Source organism: Nicrophorus vespilloides, unplaced genomic scaffold (genome assembly GCF_001412225.1).
Source record: "Nicrophorus vespilloides isolate i.1.1-1 unplaced genomic scaffold, Nicve_v1.0, whole genome shotgun sequence".
Classification (NCBI taxonomy): domain Eukaryota; kingdom Metazoa; phylum Arthropoda; class Insecta; order Coleoptera; family Silphidae; genus Nicrophorus; species Nicrophorus vespilloides.
In genome coordinates this window covers 850,321-869,596 of record NW_017096594.1, presented here as the reverse complement: position 1 = coordinate 869,596, position 19,276 = coordinate 850,321, and the positions used below count along the sequence as shown (strand labels likewise).

Sequence of the window (19,276 nt, the reverse complement as noted above, 5' to 3'; positions counted from 1 at the left end):
ATGATGATTTGAATTATGACTAACGATTAAAGAAAACAATAAAGATACTAAAATTTAAAAGAAATTCTATTATTTTAAATTCAGCGATTCTCTTAACTTCTCAGTTTTAGAATTTATAGTTTGTTTATACCTACTGGCATCTCACAGAAGCCGAGCAACTAACGGAGAGTTAAAAGGTTTATCAGCAAATACATCCTTATTTCAATTATAGAAAGACTATCTCCAAATACTAATATGTATTTTTTTCGGTAAGGGCTGCATTGCCTAGCACAGTGTTTAGTGCCTATGAGGTTGGGGGCTCACAAGAGATCAAAAAAACTTAATTAGAATTCAAAAATATATTATATTAGTATAATGCTAGTTCTTATAATGTGAAAAATTATTACTAAAGTCATCCCAAACATGCTACTTGTATTATCCGTGTTATACGAGGAAAATTCTCGTATAACGCGATTAACTGTAATGCTAACGCTCGACTAAACGACATAAAATATGAATTGTCAATAGCCCATTCCATCTATGTTTTTATTTGACTGATTCAGGAAATAATGCAGTACATTGAAATAATATTGTAAAATATTTCATTTCCGTCTCAATTAAATGAAAACAATTCAATGTTATTTATAAAATATTTTACAAAAGAGACTAATTGGTTCATCCGTTAATTTCATTGTCAGCTTGATTTATTTACTAAAATAATGAGTTTCATTGTGAGCAAGGAATTAATGGCACGATACGGCAATTATGATAATCGTTTCTTTCTGTCGCCGTTTGTTTTTTTTGTGTCCGTTAAATTGTCTAATTGAGATATAAATATCAAGGCACGATTTTAATTCGCTTTCGTCGGTCCGGAAAGTTCCGTTGTCTCATAACTGCGTGCCCCGAAGTTATTAGCAGTGCTTTTTCAAGCAAGCGCCCCCCCCCCCGTTCCGACCGCCCCGCAACACGCTAAACTTTCGGAGGACGCGCGACAACATAATATACGAGCGTGCGTCAAGTATAATCCTGACGGCAGGATGAGGATATCGGGACGAGGATGAGGATGAGTACGAGAGAAAGCGTTCGCGGGAAAAGCGTGTCCTGATTCTTAAGATCAATTTCCGATTTATTCCAAAACAGCAAATTTCACCCACCTCTACTACTTCTATTCGTTCTGCTTTCGCACTCTGAGAGCTCAACTTTTGAGAATTGTTTATCGATTCCTATCAATTCTACCAAATTTAATAGAAATGAGACTCGGATTTATTGGATTTCATTATTTTCGAATCGGAGATCTTCCACGCGACGAACATAAGTTCGATACATATTTCATTTCGATACATATTTTTCTCTTGAACTACACCCCAAATTCACGATATATTAAACACAATATTTATTATCTCAAGTACTTCCAACTTTATATTTCATTTATTCGACAATTTACCTTAATATTCATTATAAAAGAATAATTACGTTTTTGTCAAGAAACTATTTATAATAGTAAAATAACAAACATTGCCAAGAACTACTGACCATAGGTCTTACATAAGAAAGAGTATGAAATTTATTTAGTAATATTTTACTATTCTATATAATACAGTGCGACTAATAGCCAAATGGTTATGTCGACCTACCCACGAGGTAGTGGGAGCAGGTTCAAATCCTGGTCAAGCCAGGCCCTTGCCCTTTGTGAGTCCTCTCGGTGCTTGCAGTAATAGGGCCATCGTCCACAGATGGACAGTGAAATGAACGAGGTTCAGCATATGGACCTTCGGCCGAATGGTAAAGTCGTCCTACCCACGTGGCAGTGATCACAGGCTCAAAATCATCATAATGGTAACTATCCACCGGGAAAGATTACCTACCTAATGTCAACAGCGATCTTAAATTTACTCAATGTTCACATTGATGAACAGTTTATGAATAAAATTACACAAAAAAATATAAACGAATAATCAAAGAAATTTTTAGATTTTTACAGATAATTTTATTTGTTTTGTGTATAGAATATAGATAAGAAATAGTTATAATTCACTTAATAAAATCATGTGTTTCTTATCTCAATTATTGATTCTTTTTTTATTTTTTTTTATCAACAAACATTAAGTAGTTTTATGATAAGGTATTTTTAAAATTATGATTATATTTGCAAAAAATCTGATAATTTCCCGTGATTTCGTTCCCGGGAAGATATTATATTCTGATTTTTTAATGTATCTTACTATTATTATCTTTACTCTATTAATTAATTAAAATTTATTGTTAATTTAAGCATGAAAAATTAATCAAGTAATAAAATCTGATATAAAAAAAATCAATGAAATCTGTACACATAATCTCTATTTATTATTCAATTATCTGTAAACAGTTTTTCATATCATCCAATATCAATGAATCACAAACAAATGCAGCGCTTTCATTTTTTGATTATCAATGAATTCATTTGTTTATTTCATTTCTATGAGTTAATATATTTTATATTAATATTTGTAAATGTTTCCATTTATTATTTTGATACAGATTTACGTTTTGGACAGTATTAAAATCAATTGCAGGATTTTCGGGGTAGCAGGAAATAAATGCAAACTTGCAACATTTTCAATTATGCATCGCTGCTAATTAGTGGATGCAGCAGCATTGCAAAATGTTTTATGCAAATAATTGCATATTTAATTAATAATGTACGGGGAAATGGTTTCAGGAGAATTAAAAAAAAAATAATGGATTCGCCCAAATGAAATGTTTCGAATCGAATGGAATCACTGGCTGCGTTTCGTCCAGTTACATCCATTATAATGATTTTGCGTTTACGTTTTTACCAAAATATAAATTATATACAATAATATAGTTTATAGTTAAATCGATTTGTTAACAATAGTAAATCATCATTTGCATAGTTTTATAATAATATATTATATAATTTCTTAACTTAATTTTGTTTATTTATATCATGTAAAGGGTGTCCCAAAATTAACGCAAGATTTGAAATAAATAGAAAACACAGTTTTTAGTCTTCAGGTTGTGATTTTGTTATTGAATCATAAAATACATAGGATAGGGTTATTTATGGAATAACACATCGGGCAAATGGCCTCCACAGCTTTGCTGGCACATACGCACTCTTTTATCGAAATTTTCCATGACCATTTTGCATAAATGTAGCTGAATTTCGTTGATGCAGCGTTTAATTTCCTCCTGTAATGCACGGGTGGTTGTGGGATTGTAGACATTGACCTTTGACTTCAAATAACCCCATAAAAAAATCTAATGGTGTTCAATCACAAAATCTAGGGGGCCAATTCTGATCACGGAAATGAGAGAGTATATAACTAGGAAATGTCTCTTGCAGTAATTGAATTGTTTCACGGGCTGTATGACATGTGGCACCATCTTGTTGAAACCACATGTCGTCTATATCAATATCATCCAACTGAGGCAGAAAGAAGTGTGTTATCAGGTTGCGATATCGAGTCAATACCAATAACTGCTTGACCAGTCTCATTTTCAAAAAAGTATGGTCCAATGATGCCCAAAATCCGCACCAAACAGTGACACGCTGTGGATGCATTTGTTTTTCAACAATCACATGTGGGTTCTCCGGTTCCGGATCAAGGTGAAAATGTGCTTCATCGTTTAGGATGATTTTGCTAGAAAAATCAGCATCCACTTGTTGATGCTCAATACCCTAACCTCTCAGCTGTCAAATTGTTTATTTTTTGGGGTTGCCAACACTTTACTGCACAAATGGCAACAAATTCAAATCTTGCTTTAATTTGGGACAACCTTTATAAGAAAGAAATAAACTAAATTTGTTAGGTTTGTTTCATACACAATATTATATATTTTTTTTGCATTTTATTGATTTATAACATATTAATTTTATACAAAATATGGCATTAATTTAATTATTTAGTATTTTCAATATTTTATTTCACGTTTATTTGATTTAGAATAAGTGGCAACTAAAGTTATAGAATCTAAACGAAGAAATAAAATTTGAAGAATATATAATATTTAATTTAGGTAAATGTTATGTAATTAAATAATGCCAAATATAAAATATAATAATTTACTTAAAAAAATAACATAAGCGCTTAATATCGTTACTTGCGAGGCGTCTGAGAAATTCCGATAATATAAAGTTATTAATTTATTTACATAAATAAATAATAAGCATGTATATTTTATAAAAATTAAAAAAAATATCTTCATCGTTACTTGTTTCAGATCTGAAGTAAAATATTTAGGTGAACAATAACAGAATTAGGACACGCAAATACACAACTCTCGAGACCGCATTAATTGCTACTATATTTAGAGTCAATGAATTCATCCCATTCAAGTACAAAATTATATTTAACTCACGGCTATAATCAATAATAATAATATGGAAAATACATATAATATTAAAAACATCTCGAAAATATATCGATTATATAATTATTATAACAAGTTTGAAAATTTGGCTATATGGAACAGCAAAAATTCATGCATACAAAAATTTAGACTTTTTTTTTTAAGGAAAATCTTAAAAATAGTTCTTTACTGCAAAAAGGTTACCGACCTCTGGTTTTCTTAATATTAAGACAAATATCACTAAAGCCTTATGAAATAATGACCTAAAAGATTGTAAAATTATTGTAATAAAAAATAATTTTGTATTATTTATTTTCAACGTTAAAGCTATCATTTTGTACAATTTCACATTGACATTTTTATATAAATTTATAATGGGCAATATTTTCAATATGCTTGGAATGCATGCGGTCTGATATAAAAAAAGTGATTTGAAAATTCAGCGTTTTATATAAATGGATGTGTCACTCTTTGCTTCGTAAGGAATACGTGAAAGAGGAACCCTCTTCTTAAAAAAATCATCTCTTATTGATTTCCCACGTTGTTTCGTGTCTCCCGCATTTCAGACACATCACACGTGCTTTTATTTTGCTTGCTTCTATTTTTTACTCTCGGGTAAAACCTCATGGACCAGAAACAGTACTTTTGTAAGCAACCGCACGATTACGTTTGAAGATATATTTGTTGTATAAATTTGTATCAATGAAATATAATTCAATTCATTTTATGTTATATTTTTTATTCTTTGCACGATTATTAATTTAATGAAAATACATATGAAATGGGTTATTGACCGCAACCTTTCCACTCCTAATTTAATATTTATATAATATTGATTCAAACTAAGTGAAAATATATAAAATTTTGTGAAATAAATACATATATATTATTCTTGATAAAAATAGAATAGAAATAAAAGAATTTCATATAAAAAATAGAAATGACGTACTTTAATGCTTTATTTAATAACTTTAATTATAACGTATTTGTTATAAAATTGTGCGAAATAGCTTAATTAATAAATTAATTATCACATGTTGTTTGCCTGTTTACTGGTAAAATTTGTTAAATGGATTTGATTTATTTACTATAGATAAACAGCTTTGAATAGATGAAGTAGTTTATATTCGATTATCTATGTACAAATAGTTAAATCGATAAATTTATAGTGATTGTAAATTAAAATTTAATAAATGATCATCATATTGTAATAGATATATTTTCAAATACTAGCCTCATGTGGCTCTTTGAATGAGTTCTCATGGCTCTTTTCATTATTAAAGAATCATTGATTTTATTGGTCATCCTGCGTTACTGATCACTGCGTGCGAATCTCTAAATATGTGTTTAACATAAAAATGGGTCTTAGCTCAAAGAAGGTTGCCGACCTTTATTTTATACAAAACAAATTAAATTGCTTTGAGCATAAATGGAAAGTTTTTTAATATTTTGTAGTTATGAAAGGTTAATAAGATTATCAAACGCATTGGAAAAATATATGAATAATACTCGAAAATACGCCCGCAAAGCAATTTTTAAGTGCTCGCGGTTCAATTATTCAATTATCAAAATTTTAAATTTGAACAACAAATACTTGTAGTTTTTTTTAATAAAATTGACACAAACGCAATTTAGAAATAAACAATCCAAAACTATAAGCCTCTTTACTTCAATTGGTCCGCCAAACTTCCATGATTCTGAAATATGCCTCACAGGTAGAAAATGTTGCTGAGCCTTGCATAAGTCTAAGTATATTAATTTGTATTATTATGTAATGAATAAATTTGGACACATAAGAAAAATAATGTACTTATAAATAATAGAAAAATAAGATTTTGCAAATGGAGAAAAACATATATAATGTAAAGTATTTTAACAATAACTGAAGTCCATTAATAGTTTTTTTTAATAAACTTAATAGGATGAAAATTAAGAAAATTATAATGTGGATAAATTAATGATCTAATTGGCAATATATTTTGATTCTAACGATGACGTCTCTTATCTACTATTTAGACAAGATATGGAAACAAAAGTAACATTTTCTGTAGTTTTACATAACTCAACAGAAAATATTGAATTTATTTGTTGAAAAAAAATACACATATTTTATTAAGAATTTGTATTATTTTTTTGTAATAAATATTGTTAATAATAATTTTGAATAATAATTGAAACAGTTTAATGTTAATAAATAAAAGTATTTGTATTTTTTAATATCGTAATAAAAAAGTTATGAATAACTTGTACAAAGCGCTATTGACAATAATTTAATGATATACGTAGTTTACTTGGTACAACATAAGTTAAGCAGAGTTAAGTAGTAATAGTAAGTATTTTTTTTGTTTTGCGGTTACGGAAGGGTGGATGGTTAACAAGTTGAGTACGCGGTTTATAGTTTGGACAAATGCAGAGGGATGCTTGAAATAGTGGGGTAAATATACATAGAAATACATCATAAAACTAAGATCGCTTGAACGGTGATGACCCATAAAGGGATCCAAGTGGTGTCGGGATGAGTTCGGTGCGGGCGCCGCGACGCGGCGCGTCTTTCGCTCTCGGGGGTTGGTATGTAGTCAATAGCGCGTCGCTCCGGCAGGCAGTCGTGCGCCACGCTTGCAGCGGGACACTCGACAAACCCTTAAGAGAGAGAGATAGAGAGAGGATAAGGATCCTGAACCGAGTTTCAGCACCCCCTTTTCCTATTCGTACCGGTAACCGCGAGCCGTGTGTACAAAACCAACCCCCTCGGATAATTCAAACTAGACTAAACATACACCCAGACCACCCACGAACAAGACCGCGACTTATACCAACGGTGATCCTATCTCTGGTGAGTAACAACACCCCCTCACTTTAAAAGCACACCACCCTCCCAATAACCGTAACTTTAAGCAGTTTAATTGCGACAATGAAACTAATGCAACCCCGAATGCCTAATTAATTGCCGACAACAAATTCCTCTTGACCCCGTTTTACCAGCTTTACTACAAATTTAATAACTCGAATTATAAATACACTTAACCACTTAAAGTGTACTTCCGACACGGGATTATGTGACCCAAATATCTTCATATTCCTAATGGATGGAAACAAAAATAGCGAAATAAATATGCAATTCCTGCATATGAACCAGGCTACTTTCAGTTTTTTTTTATATATTTCGTTCTGTTTTGCTTTACGATCTCCTGAAAAATACATCCTTCCCACAGGATGTGCATATCCTGCAGTGCATTATCATTTATTTTTTTAGTTGCAGTAAAACATACAAAGTATTCAATATCACCCTCCACACATAACACATGTTTCTTTCTCATTAAACCCGGCGCATCCGCGAAAAACTTCATGCACATGTATTATTTAATTCACAAAACATCAATAATCCCTTACAATGCCAATAACAAATGAAATAAATATTTTCAGCACGCAATTACTTTTATTTCTTGCAATTAGATAACTCACATTTCAACATCTTTAATACAACAGTTATTTTTATTCCTTGAAAGTAATTAAGTCTGGTCGGTATTTCAAAAACAAAACAACAACATTTCGTTCCCTCCTGTAATTAACTAACATAACTTCGTATTTGTTTTTCTTTTGTAATAAGAATGAAAACACCTTAGCCGTATTAATCCCGGCTTCTTATACCGTTTGCTGTATTTTTTTTCTTCTGCTCCTTCGGAAGTTTGCTTAGAGCTTACTCGAATTCATATTTCCATTAGTCTCGTCCTTAATCCTCGGAGCATCGCAGGCAAAAATATAATAACAATTTTATTTTTTATACTGCAACCTTAATTGAAAACCTCTTTAGGATTTCTGTAAAGTGAGTTTCAATTACCGGCGATACAATTGGATTTTTTTGTTGTTGCGTATTTATTTTGCGGTCTAAAAGATATCAACACTTCTTTATGATTGGTTCGTCGGAAAATGGATGTGCTATATTTAAGAATTCGATGCTATATAATAATTGGTGGTGTCAGCTCAAGCGAAATAACGTGGGTGAGGGCTATTCAAATACGAATTTCGACCCACGTAACGTTACTTAACGAGCACTTACCTACCGCATTTTTTTTTTATATATTGCTTTTTTTCATCGAAGACGGATTTTGTGAACTTGAAAACTTCGATATCGAACGATTGGCTCATTTTCTCATTCTAATTTATATTCACTTATTTTTTTTTCAACTTGTTTTACAATTAAACAATTTAATTTAATTTTAATCAATCAAGTAAAATACCATTTTAGTACAGTGTAATTGGTGAGTCTTCCCGGGATTTCCCGAGAAATTACCGTGATTGGAAACAAATATTGTTTCTTGTCTACCTTGTCTTGTCTACCTTAACAATTAACAATAATTTACAATTATTTTCAATATGCTTTTATTATGTATTTATATTTGTAAACGAAATTGCGGGAAATCGTTTCCTGTTTGTTAATTACAATACAAAAACGTTTCTATTTTTAAATAAAGTTGTTTTATAAATTTTGATTTGAAATGTGATGAAACACTTGAAACAATCACTCATTTTAAGACATTATATTTATTGTTATTAGTGGGTCCTACCCGTGATTTCCCGGGAGCTGAATATTAGCCAATTCCAATTGAAAAATCTTCGAGAACTGTACACAGTAATTGTGATATGCTTAAGAAGATATTATTTCTTATTCAAAGTATTTTATTATTTATTTATATTTGAAATGAGATTAAAATATATTAAAAAAAAAAAAATAACTATTAATCAAGTAAAATAATATTTTGTCCAATTGAAAAAATCTTAAGAAACAACACTTGATATGCTTAAAAGAATTTACATTATATTAATTAACAAATATTGTTTCTTGATTAATGAGTATGTGTTAATTAACTAGCTTTGATGCAATACGGAGAAAAGTAAATAAGCATCATATTATCATTAACGTCAGGTATACATCAATATTGATTTAAATCATATTTGTTAAATAACAAAGCAAATTGGATGCACAGTGCATAAATAAATTGTAATCATGTTGTAGTTACGTGGAAGTCGTAGACTTTGTTCGTGTGTATTTGTAGGAATGAAAATTAAATGAAGCATTAGGTAAAAGAAGGGATTCCTCCTTTTATCTGCACATGCTTGATCATAGGGAATCAAATGGCACTGCGTAGGTTACGTCGAAGGCAAATTCCTTGCGTTTCATCCTCAAGCAATATTCCGGGTCACAACTGCTTTCAAGCCATTTGATCAAACCTTCATAGGTCAAATTGATGCTCGGACATAGATCAAAGCGCCACTTATACTTATTATAAATTGCAATAAGCATGTGTATCTGTCTGTTTGCGGCCACTACGAATCGATCTAATTCTGGTCTGTAATTATAATAAAGTGGATGCCTGCTATATTAACTGATTAATATAGAATGCATGATTATTATTCTCAATTGCATAGTCAATTTACATATTATAAATGACATAATGTTAATAATATTCAAGAAACAATAGTTTTTATACAATATTATTATTAGAATCAAATTTATATTTTTCTTTACATTACACGAAAAATTCACTAACATTTTTTTAGTTTTTTTTTCTATTAGAATTCCAATTATTATAAATTAATATATGAAAATTCAAATGAAATAAATATTATCTAATACTTTGTTTTTGAATTCAAATTATGCAGATTCAGGAATTTTATTTATGTGGATTAAATAATTTTGACAAAATTTAGGGGTAAAATTGATATATTTTGATTTTTCTTTAAATTTAAGTAAAATAAGTATCTTATTAATCTTTATTTAATTGAATTTCAATAAAAATAATGTTTAAATAATAATTTAATTAAAAAAAAAACATTGATATAATTACAATTGAAATAAACATAATAAAATAAACAGAAATAAATAAATTGAAATGATGGGAATACACATTACACAGATGTATTAATTAGATTTATCTTGTTTAATTATAAAATAATATAAAAATAGCGTAATAAATTCTTTTCAATTAAAATTTTAATGTTTAATTAAAAAAAACTTTCGTTAAATTTAACATTATAATTACTTGATGAACTTTATACAGTTTCTATAAATAGTGCTTTTTACAATATATAAAATGTTTCTAAAATATAATGTATATTTATAACAAAATTTGTTCATCTGTCTAAGTACTAAACCACATTTATTGCTTAACTAACAAAATTAAATTAATTGAAAGATATTTCAAATTTGCAATACCATCCTACACCTATTGCTTAATAACTACCTTTAACTCTCAAATTTCAATTGCCTTAAAAAAATAGTACTTTTACTGTTTATACCAAATTTGCAATTTGTTTAATAATTAAACTTACTTGATAGTTTCTATAAACGGTAATTTTTACTATATTCCATTCAAGTAAACTTACAAACTATCTTTAAGTATAGTTTTATTTATAAAATTTAATTTATATAAAATTTACCATTTTTATCTGCTATATATTGTTAAATAAGTTATTTCTTATAATATTATAAAATCCTGAAACCTATATAATTCTTTTATAAATTTTTATACTTCTTTTATATAATTTGAAATTCTAATAGCTATTGATGTATTACTTAATCCTAGGAATTGCGTTTTTGGTGCGTGTTATGCTGTAGTTGTGTATAACTAAAGCTATTCATACTAAACCAGATAATTTAATATTGAAAATGTTTGTATCGTGGTTTAACCACATATGATTCCTATGTAATATCCATTGATTGGTGTCTATATACTATTACAGAAAGCACCAAATCGGAAACCAAAAAAAAAAAGAAGAAAATAATAATAGAAAACGAATCGGGCCGTGATTCCGCATTAACCGCGTGGACGTATCGTGACAAATTGGGGCCTTTAACTGATGGATTTCCACCAGTCTTAATGTTGACGATTGTGCCGTTGATTTATTGCTGCCCTTTTTCCCGACAACTCCATTCAGACACACACACATAATGTCCATAATATTATAATATCCTCACAGTCCAAACATTTTTTTCCACCACCGTCGTTATTAATAACATATATTTGTGTGACTGAATAACTTGTAAGTTTTTTTTTTGCTGTATTTCTTCTCAGGATTAATGTGAAAAAATTCTATGTGATTTCTGGGCGGGGTAGATTGATGGGAAAACGCTGTGGGTCTTAAACAAATGGCCACACAAATGACTCGAAGAAACAGTTTGTAATATTTTGCCTTAAGTTTCCAGATACAAAACGGGACCGGGAATCTAATGATGCGCACGTTAAAAAAGATTTCTCTTCGTTACAAACAAGTTTCAGCATCCCAACATTTTTTTCTCTCTCCCTTCTTTTCTCTCTTTATTTCCGGTACGCAGATTTTTTACTGTAATTATCGTGTCTTTTTTTTATATATACACGTCGCTTCCACCCGAACCGCAGCATCTCAAAAGTAATATTTCAATCTGACAAAGCTGCTGAAATAAATCCGCTGTGTTCAGTCGTTTTTTTTTTGTAGTTGTTGTTGCTCTCTTTTACTTCTTCATTCAACCTTTTATTTAGAACTTGCAGTTTCGGGCTTTCCCATGTTTGTTGTGTTTTTTTTTTGTTGTTTTGAAATAATTTCGTATAAATATTTGATACGGTTCCGCCAACAAACGGGCAATAATTTCATTGTTGCAAACGTACAACAAAGTGTTGTTGTGCGATGCTATGGCTTCGTGGCGTATGAACTTTAAAAACTCACTGTTACAGCTCGTTTAGAATTTGCAGAAATGCCCCCGCCGTGTAATTAAACTTGAGCACATACACGGGACGAAACTTGTATTATTTTGTCTGCTCTCGACATAAAATACAGAGAGCAACAGATTTTCTAACACCCGGAGTTTCGTTTGGTTTTGCACAGTTTATTTTTTCTTTGCTAGCCGCATTACGTTTTCAATTCACCTTCTTTTGTAAATTTTTATATGAAATTATATAATCAGAATCTTTATTAACTAAATAAGTACAAAATATCTGTAAATAAGAAATTATACTTTACTTCATATTTATACATATATTATTACAAAGTAAAAAATTTGCAATAATAACATGAATCCTTACAACTGAAAATAACCACACTAATAGTGGATTATTTCAAAATGTGTACAGTCATACCTTGGTTAACGTTACTTCTGATCACGAAGCTTCAATATAACGAAGTCCATATGTAAGCTGACTATTTACTTAATAAAACTTATTTTTCTTGGACAAAAAGATTTTCATTTTGTTTCCGAGGAAATGTATCCCCATTTTGGACATATATGTTTTAACTCTGTTTACGATGTTTTCCTGAACAAAGAAATCCTCTTATATATGAAACGCTTTTTATTTGTTAACCTGTAACTATTATGGACAAATAAATAAAACACAAATACTACCTATGGGTCAAATTGACCTTTTATTAAATATTAAAAAATAGAACACATTAGTAATTCTTAATATTTAATGAATTGAACATCATTTAAAACTGATTTTATACATATAAATAGTCACAGACGTTACTGTTTTCTTATCGCTAATGTTTACCATTTTGATCAATGGGAAACCAAAGTTATTCTACTTTAAAATCCAAATAGTGATGATATTTCAGGAATGTATTTACTATAGTCGGGTCAATTTAACCCGAAATACACTTTGCAATAAAATAAGTACCTCTCGCCCTGACTGCTACATTACAATAGAAAGCGAATAAAAACAAATATCAGATGGGTCAATTTGACCCGTCTGTAGTACTTACGGGTTAATAAAACTTGTCGTTCAACAAAAAGCTCTATATTTTTTACCGTATTATTTATACCTCTTTTAATATTAGTTCTTCTTAACGTAATCCTCTTATTCGTTAATGATTGTACTAGCTATTAAATTAAATTTTATTTATGAAAAATACGTTTACTTTTCAATTCAAAAAAATTAAATTGTATTTTGAATCTAAACGAAAGAGAAAAATTGTGTATTTTTTTTTATCTAATTATAATTTTTACAAAGAGTTTCTCGTTCGGTATTTAATGGAAGATTAAAGATTGTGTTTGCATCGAGCTCTGTTGTCTCTTACAATATTGCAATATTTTTCAAGGAGTTTATTATTTCTATACACTTGGATATTTACCAAGTAAATAGAGTTTGAACCATTAATTTCCGGCTCGCTTCTGAAAACAGAGAAAAGGAGAGGAAAAAAAAGAAGATCTTTGTTTTTCTTCCGCTTCACCGAGAAACTCATCTTCCTCTATATAATTGCTATCATCAAAAAAAAAGAGAATATTTCTTTTAAATACAATGGAACAGTATAGATATACTGTTTTTAATTGATTATGGATTGTTTGAAGAAATAATAAATTATAATTATTGTTTCAAAGTTTATCTAAAGACATGCGTTTCTTGAAGACATTAAATCTAATGATTTTAAGTATAAAAACAGGATAAAGAAATATTACATTAAAATGGGCAGATAGACTGAGGTCAGTAGCTTTTTCTATCTGTATTTCTTTTTTGTTTGCTATAAAGTTTAGTTATATACACACAAAAGTATTTATATTTATATATTGTGTAAAATGTTACATACACTTACTGTTATTAAAATAAAGTGACAGTGCAGTTTCTACAGTCATAATATTTGGTTTCAAAATATCAAAAGAAATTGAAAATTATTTGAATAAATTCTCTATATAATATGTATTTTTCTTTAAGCTATAATAAAATCAAAGTTGGTTGTTTTAAAGTATAAGTAAATAAATCAGTGTCAAATTAATCTGTCAGTTCGGTAAAACTCGCGAAATTTGTGTCGTTTTATTTTGTGTTTCGGTAAATAATTTAAACCAAATTTTAATTTGATTGACAAAATCACTCAATACTACCATACCTAAAAAGTGTTTCTACAGTGTATCCACATTTTTATTTGTAAGAAACTTATTTTTCGGCTTACGTCGATTCTCGCAATTTTTCATGCTTGAAGAACTTTGTAAAATTTAGTGGAACTCTTAATTTCGGTTTTGTGTTTAACTATTTACATCAATGGACTAATTTTTTATTTGAATAGTAAAAAGAAACAAACATTTGTGACGGTGGTAAAATGTGTTCGGAGTGCCCTCTTCTTTAATTAAAAGAAATTTACATTTTGATTCTGTTGAAATTTTTGATTTTGGATAACAAATCTTAAGAACAAATACTTTATTCCGAAATATATATGGTCGAAGAAATTATGGTATTAATTGGATGTAAGGATTGGATAGACTTAATTTGAGGTAAATAGTTAATATTATTGAATAATAAAATTACATTCGTTTCATTTATAAATTTGTGTATTTGATAGAAACATTGAAGTATGAGTAAAAAAGTCTTAATACCCGATACTTCATCAAAATATTCATGGCCGAAGAACATAATAGTATGAAGTGGAAATAAGAAAAATTCTACTACTTTTTTAACAATTTGTGTTAAGGTAAATCATAAATAATCTACTATCCTTTGAGTGATTAAATCACAGATTTGTTCTTTTCTTAGAAAGTGTTTATTATTAGTGTCCTGATAGTAACTATGAAGTATAAGTAACAAATGTTAATACCACATACTTTCTCATGATATTGAAGGCTAAAGACTCATTCCGTTATGAAGTGGAAATAAGTAAATACTATATTAAGCTTAAGCTATTAATTCACGTGCGTTTTGTTATTAGAATGGGGTTATTTGGAGCGTCCTCATCATTATTTGGTATAGGATTGTGGATTTTGAAGAGTGACATTCCAATGTTTATGGTTGAAGAGATTTGAGGTACTCAAGTGGAACTAAGGATTCTATTTCTATTTACTAAGGTATGTGTACTTTTGTAAGTTTTTTTTGGGTGAATGATGATTTCGATATTGGACACGTATCTGTGTAACATGCATAAAACGAGCAATTTAGCGCAAATTACATTCGCTCGGATTAAATGATTTTTAAGTAGCGCATAAAACGGGAGCGAGTCGCAACTTTGTTTTGGATTTAATTGCAAAACGAGCGAGTGCTGAAGAGTATGCACATTATCTGCGATTTAGCAAGTTGATTAGAGAGTGTGGGTGTATGAATGAATAAATGAGACTGAGCGAGAGAGAGAGAACTATAAAAGGAGGTCCTGAAATGCTGAGCCGAGCTGCTCCTCGTCGAAGGATCTCAATTAATTAATATTGTAAGAGGAGGCCATTCAGGCAATGATTAAGGTCCCTGTTCTAATCAAAAGAGAGCTCGTTGCAAAGTGTACTCGAGAATTCAGGCAGCTTGACCATTTAAAACGCGTCCGTCCGGATTCCATTAATAAATAAATGGAATAAAGTTTAAAAATAAGTAACAGACGCATCCCTTGAAATTAAGTAGGAGGTCCTTTTTTTTATATAGAGAAAGGTACCCTCGAAATGGCGTTGCAGGTGGTTGTGATTGCCAGAGATATAATTTAGCTACAACCCTCCCCCTCATACCCCTCTGAAGTAAGCCGTTTAAGGGTGCACCTTAAGCCGTTTAACCCCTTATTTGAACATCCATCTCTTTTACAGCGTACTTTGTTAGGGCATCCGGTATTGACTTAAATTAAAGTCTCCCTTCGAAAGGATACATATATAAAAGAGAGTGCAGACGTTTTACAGATTTTCCTCGCCTCAGAAGTAATTAATCCGGGCTTCTCCTCTTTTTTTTTGTTTTGTTTTTATCCGTCTCCTATATTTTCCACTCTTTGGATAGCTCTGTCCATGTTCCATCCTCCGTCTCGCTCACTCTTGTTACTCTTAAGCTACGAACTAAACTGTCGAGTCATTTGGATGCGGGGCGCGCGCCAAAAAGTCACTGTAATGGAAAAATCCAGTTCGCAAGAGCCGTAAATCAAATAGATATGTAGATTATATCCACCAAAAAGGACGGATTAAAATATAATAAAATGATCGACCCGCATCTTTCTGCTCTATTTTCTGTTGCTCCTTATCGATACGTATAGATAATAAAAATATTTTATTTACCTACACCATTTTTTTACCATAACACACACAGATCGTAAATTTGAATTAGATAAAAAACAAAGACTTCTTATATTTTACAAGATATATGGAGAGATAACGTGAAATATTGGAAGAAGTTATAATAGTATTCAGCAGCAAATACCATAAAATAGGAATAACCAAACATCAATTCGATTGATTTTTTTCACACACTTTTATGATAATTTTTAATGTAAGAAAAATATTTTTCCAACACAATATTAAATTAATAATTACTTGAAAAGACACAAGTACTAAATGGTCCGATATTTTATGTTTACCCAATTCTACCGTGATGGGTCAAAATGAAAAACCCTTATATTCTTCAGTATTCTATTTGATACTTCCCAAAAAACGGATGCTTTTCTGTGTTTGAAACTATAGCAATTGGCAGTAGCTTCGTTGTTCTTCTTCATCAAAGTTACATTCTTCTCTTCCATTTATAATTAGATGTATGTTCTTCCCTTAACCGACAAACTAAGTCTATGTCTAACTATCACTATTACTAAGATTTGGGACTACCTAGAACTTGAGACAAGCTGAGACTAACTTTGTATTACATAAACATATTTTATAGTAGGGAATTAACCCCAAAATATTTAGTAAGGTAGAACAGGAATATATTTGGGCAATTGTTAAAACTTTCCCTAATTTTTTTGTATCTAGATGGATGTACACATTTTAAGTAATTATTGAATTGGCTATATATAACAATAGTCACTACCTAGTAATGAATTTGCCTGAATAGTTATTCGATTTTGCCATTTTTTTTTAATTATTTGTATAATTGGAGTTTCTAATTGAAAGCGTTTTAAATAATGAGATTTGATTATTGCGTTGGATTAATAGAAGTAGTTGTACTGAAACTAATGCCGGATTGAAATGTATTACGGCGTTCAACATTGATGTACAATATTTGTCACACAACTAAAATCACATGACTGAAGTAATTGGCTACCATAAATAGAATTCCGGATTATTCGAATCTAGTTTAGATATGTCATAAATAGGATTATATACAATGACGATGAGGGGAGGATTAAAATATAATAAAACCTGAAAGCTTTCCACCTTTTTCAGCTCTTTTTTTGTTGGTATTTCCTTCGTACAACCACGTCGATAATAACTCATTGAATTTTATTAATGCGGTATGAAAAGAACCACTCCATATACCTTTCTTTTCGGAAAAGTGAATCGGCCTTCAGTGACCCTACGAGTAGATTAGAGTGGAAAATAGTCCGCGAGTCTTCCTCTTCTTCTTCCTTCTTCTACTCCATCTCCACCACTTCTTCACCCTCGACCCCGCTAAGCGCGTCGAACGCCTTCTGAATATTAAGCGAGGTCTTAAGAAGGGAACTTCCTTCAGGAAAACTTCCATTCCAGGACTCCCTCCTTTCGGTCCCGGCGCCTTCCCATTCCAGGCAACAAGAAACCTAAATTTATATATATGCATCATCATTTCATCTTTTACCCGAAGCAGGTCTGAAAAAAATTGAATCACCCACTCCTTGCTTCTAGCATACCGCAAACTTGGAGATGATTCTCTTCAAAATTTATAATAATGAAAAAACATGAATGCCCTCTTTCTTATGAAATTTTAAATTCCATACAATAATTTCTCGTTACTCCTTATAATATCCTTTTTCCGAGAGCCGTTCTCTTTATTAAGGATGTTCCTTTCTCTCTTTTCCTTTTTTTTTATATATTTTCTTCGTGAGGATGTAAATTGAATGAGAATTTGACGATGATGAAGATCTTAATAGGACTTATTTGCTTGAATGCCATCCCCTCGATCTGCGTTCCTCACCCCATCGAGGTCCCACTCGGCCCTAATCCGTTTAAGCAGATTGTTCATTGATCTGTTCCTGTGACGAACAACTAATTTTCCAAGACCGTTAACATCCCTCCTGATTCTTACTTTTCGTTTCGTTCATCGGGGCTCTAATTCTACCATCATTTCCATTCCAGTAAGCCCCAATTTTACCAAATATTTCCAATTTGCGCAAACACCGCGCCTGATCTGCTGCTATCCATATCCTTCACTCCGCTCAGGGATCATTTGATCTCTTCCTTTCTCCGAATCCTCTTTGACGTTACAATTTCCATTCAATGCTTTCCAATCGCCGAGATGCTTCTCTAATTAGACTTACTTAAATTTAAGAATCAATTGAGTTTATTACAGAATCAATAAACTTGTAACGAAAAAAAGTATTTTTTATCAGATATAATTTTTAATGGAGGATACACTTTTTAATCAATTATTTATTGTTCTATTATTTTAATTTCATTTCTTGCTTCCAAAATCTTCTTTAACATAAATATTTGCATTCTTTCAAAGCTGGGAATCGATATCAAGAATTCGTTAAATTCCAAGATTTCTCGGGATATTTTATATTAATCCACTGATATTACAGATTATCAATATCAATAGAATGATAAAACATTTTTTTCTGGCGATTGTGCCATAATATCGATTTGTAGATACCTCTCAAACAGCGTATCTTCATTCCTGTTGATTCATATAGTTTCTGCATATTTTGTAGAGTATTACTTTTTCCATAGTAGGAATTGGCTTACTTTGAAAAGAACTGGCACATTTGTAAGATTGGTTTGTCTGTTTTGAATTTTAGTATATTCATAGTATCCTATTGTTAATAATCTGTTGCAAATAATTTATTTAAAAAATGAATCAGGGGAGTTGGGATTAATTTCCCGGGAAATCCCGGGACACAAACAAGGTAGTTGAGTTAAAAGGAGTCTCGACTAACAATTTATCATATTTTCTGTAATACTTTCATAATATTTTATAAAATAGACTCAATATTAACTCAAATTGTAATAACATTAACTTATTGAGATATATTACATTAATCTCTTAAGCTTATTATATTACATTTCCAGCAATTACTTACAATATGTTGTATAATACATCAAAGTGTATTTGATATAATG

The 19,276-nt window shown here is 30.3% G+C and overlaps 1 protein-coding gene across 1 annotated transcript in view; it reads left to right on the top strand.

Moving 5' to 3' along the window:
- The first annotated feature begins 6,916 nt into the window (after nucleotides 1–6,916).
- LOC108557490 (transmembrane and TPR repeat-containing protein 1-like) overlaps nucleotides 6,917–19,276 on the top strand; it is a 274,214-nt gene continuing 261,854 nt past the window's right edge. The window contains exon 1 of the mRNA XM_017914017.1: nucleotides 6,917–7,168. The gene's annotated coding sequence lies outside the window, so the exon portion shown is untranslated. The remainder of the gene's footprint in view (nucleotides 7,169–19,276) is intronic.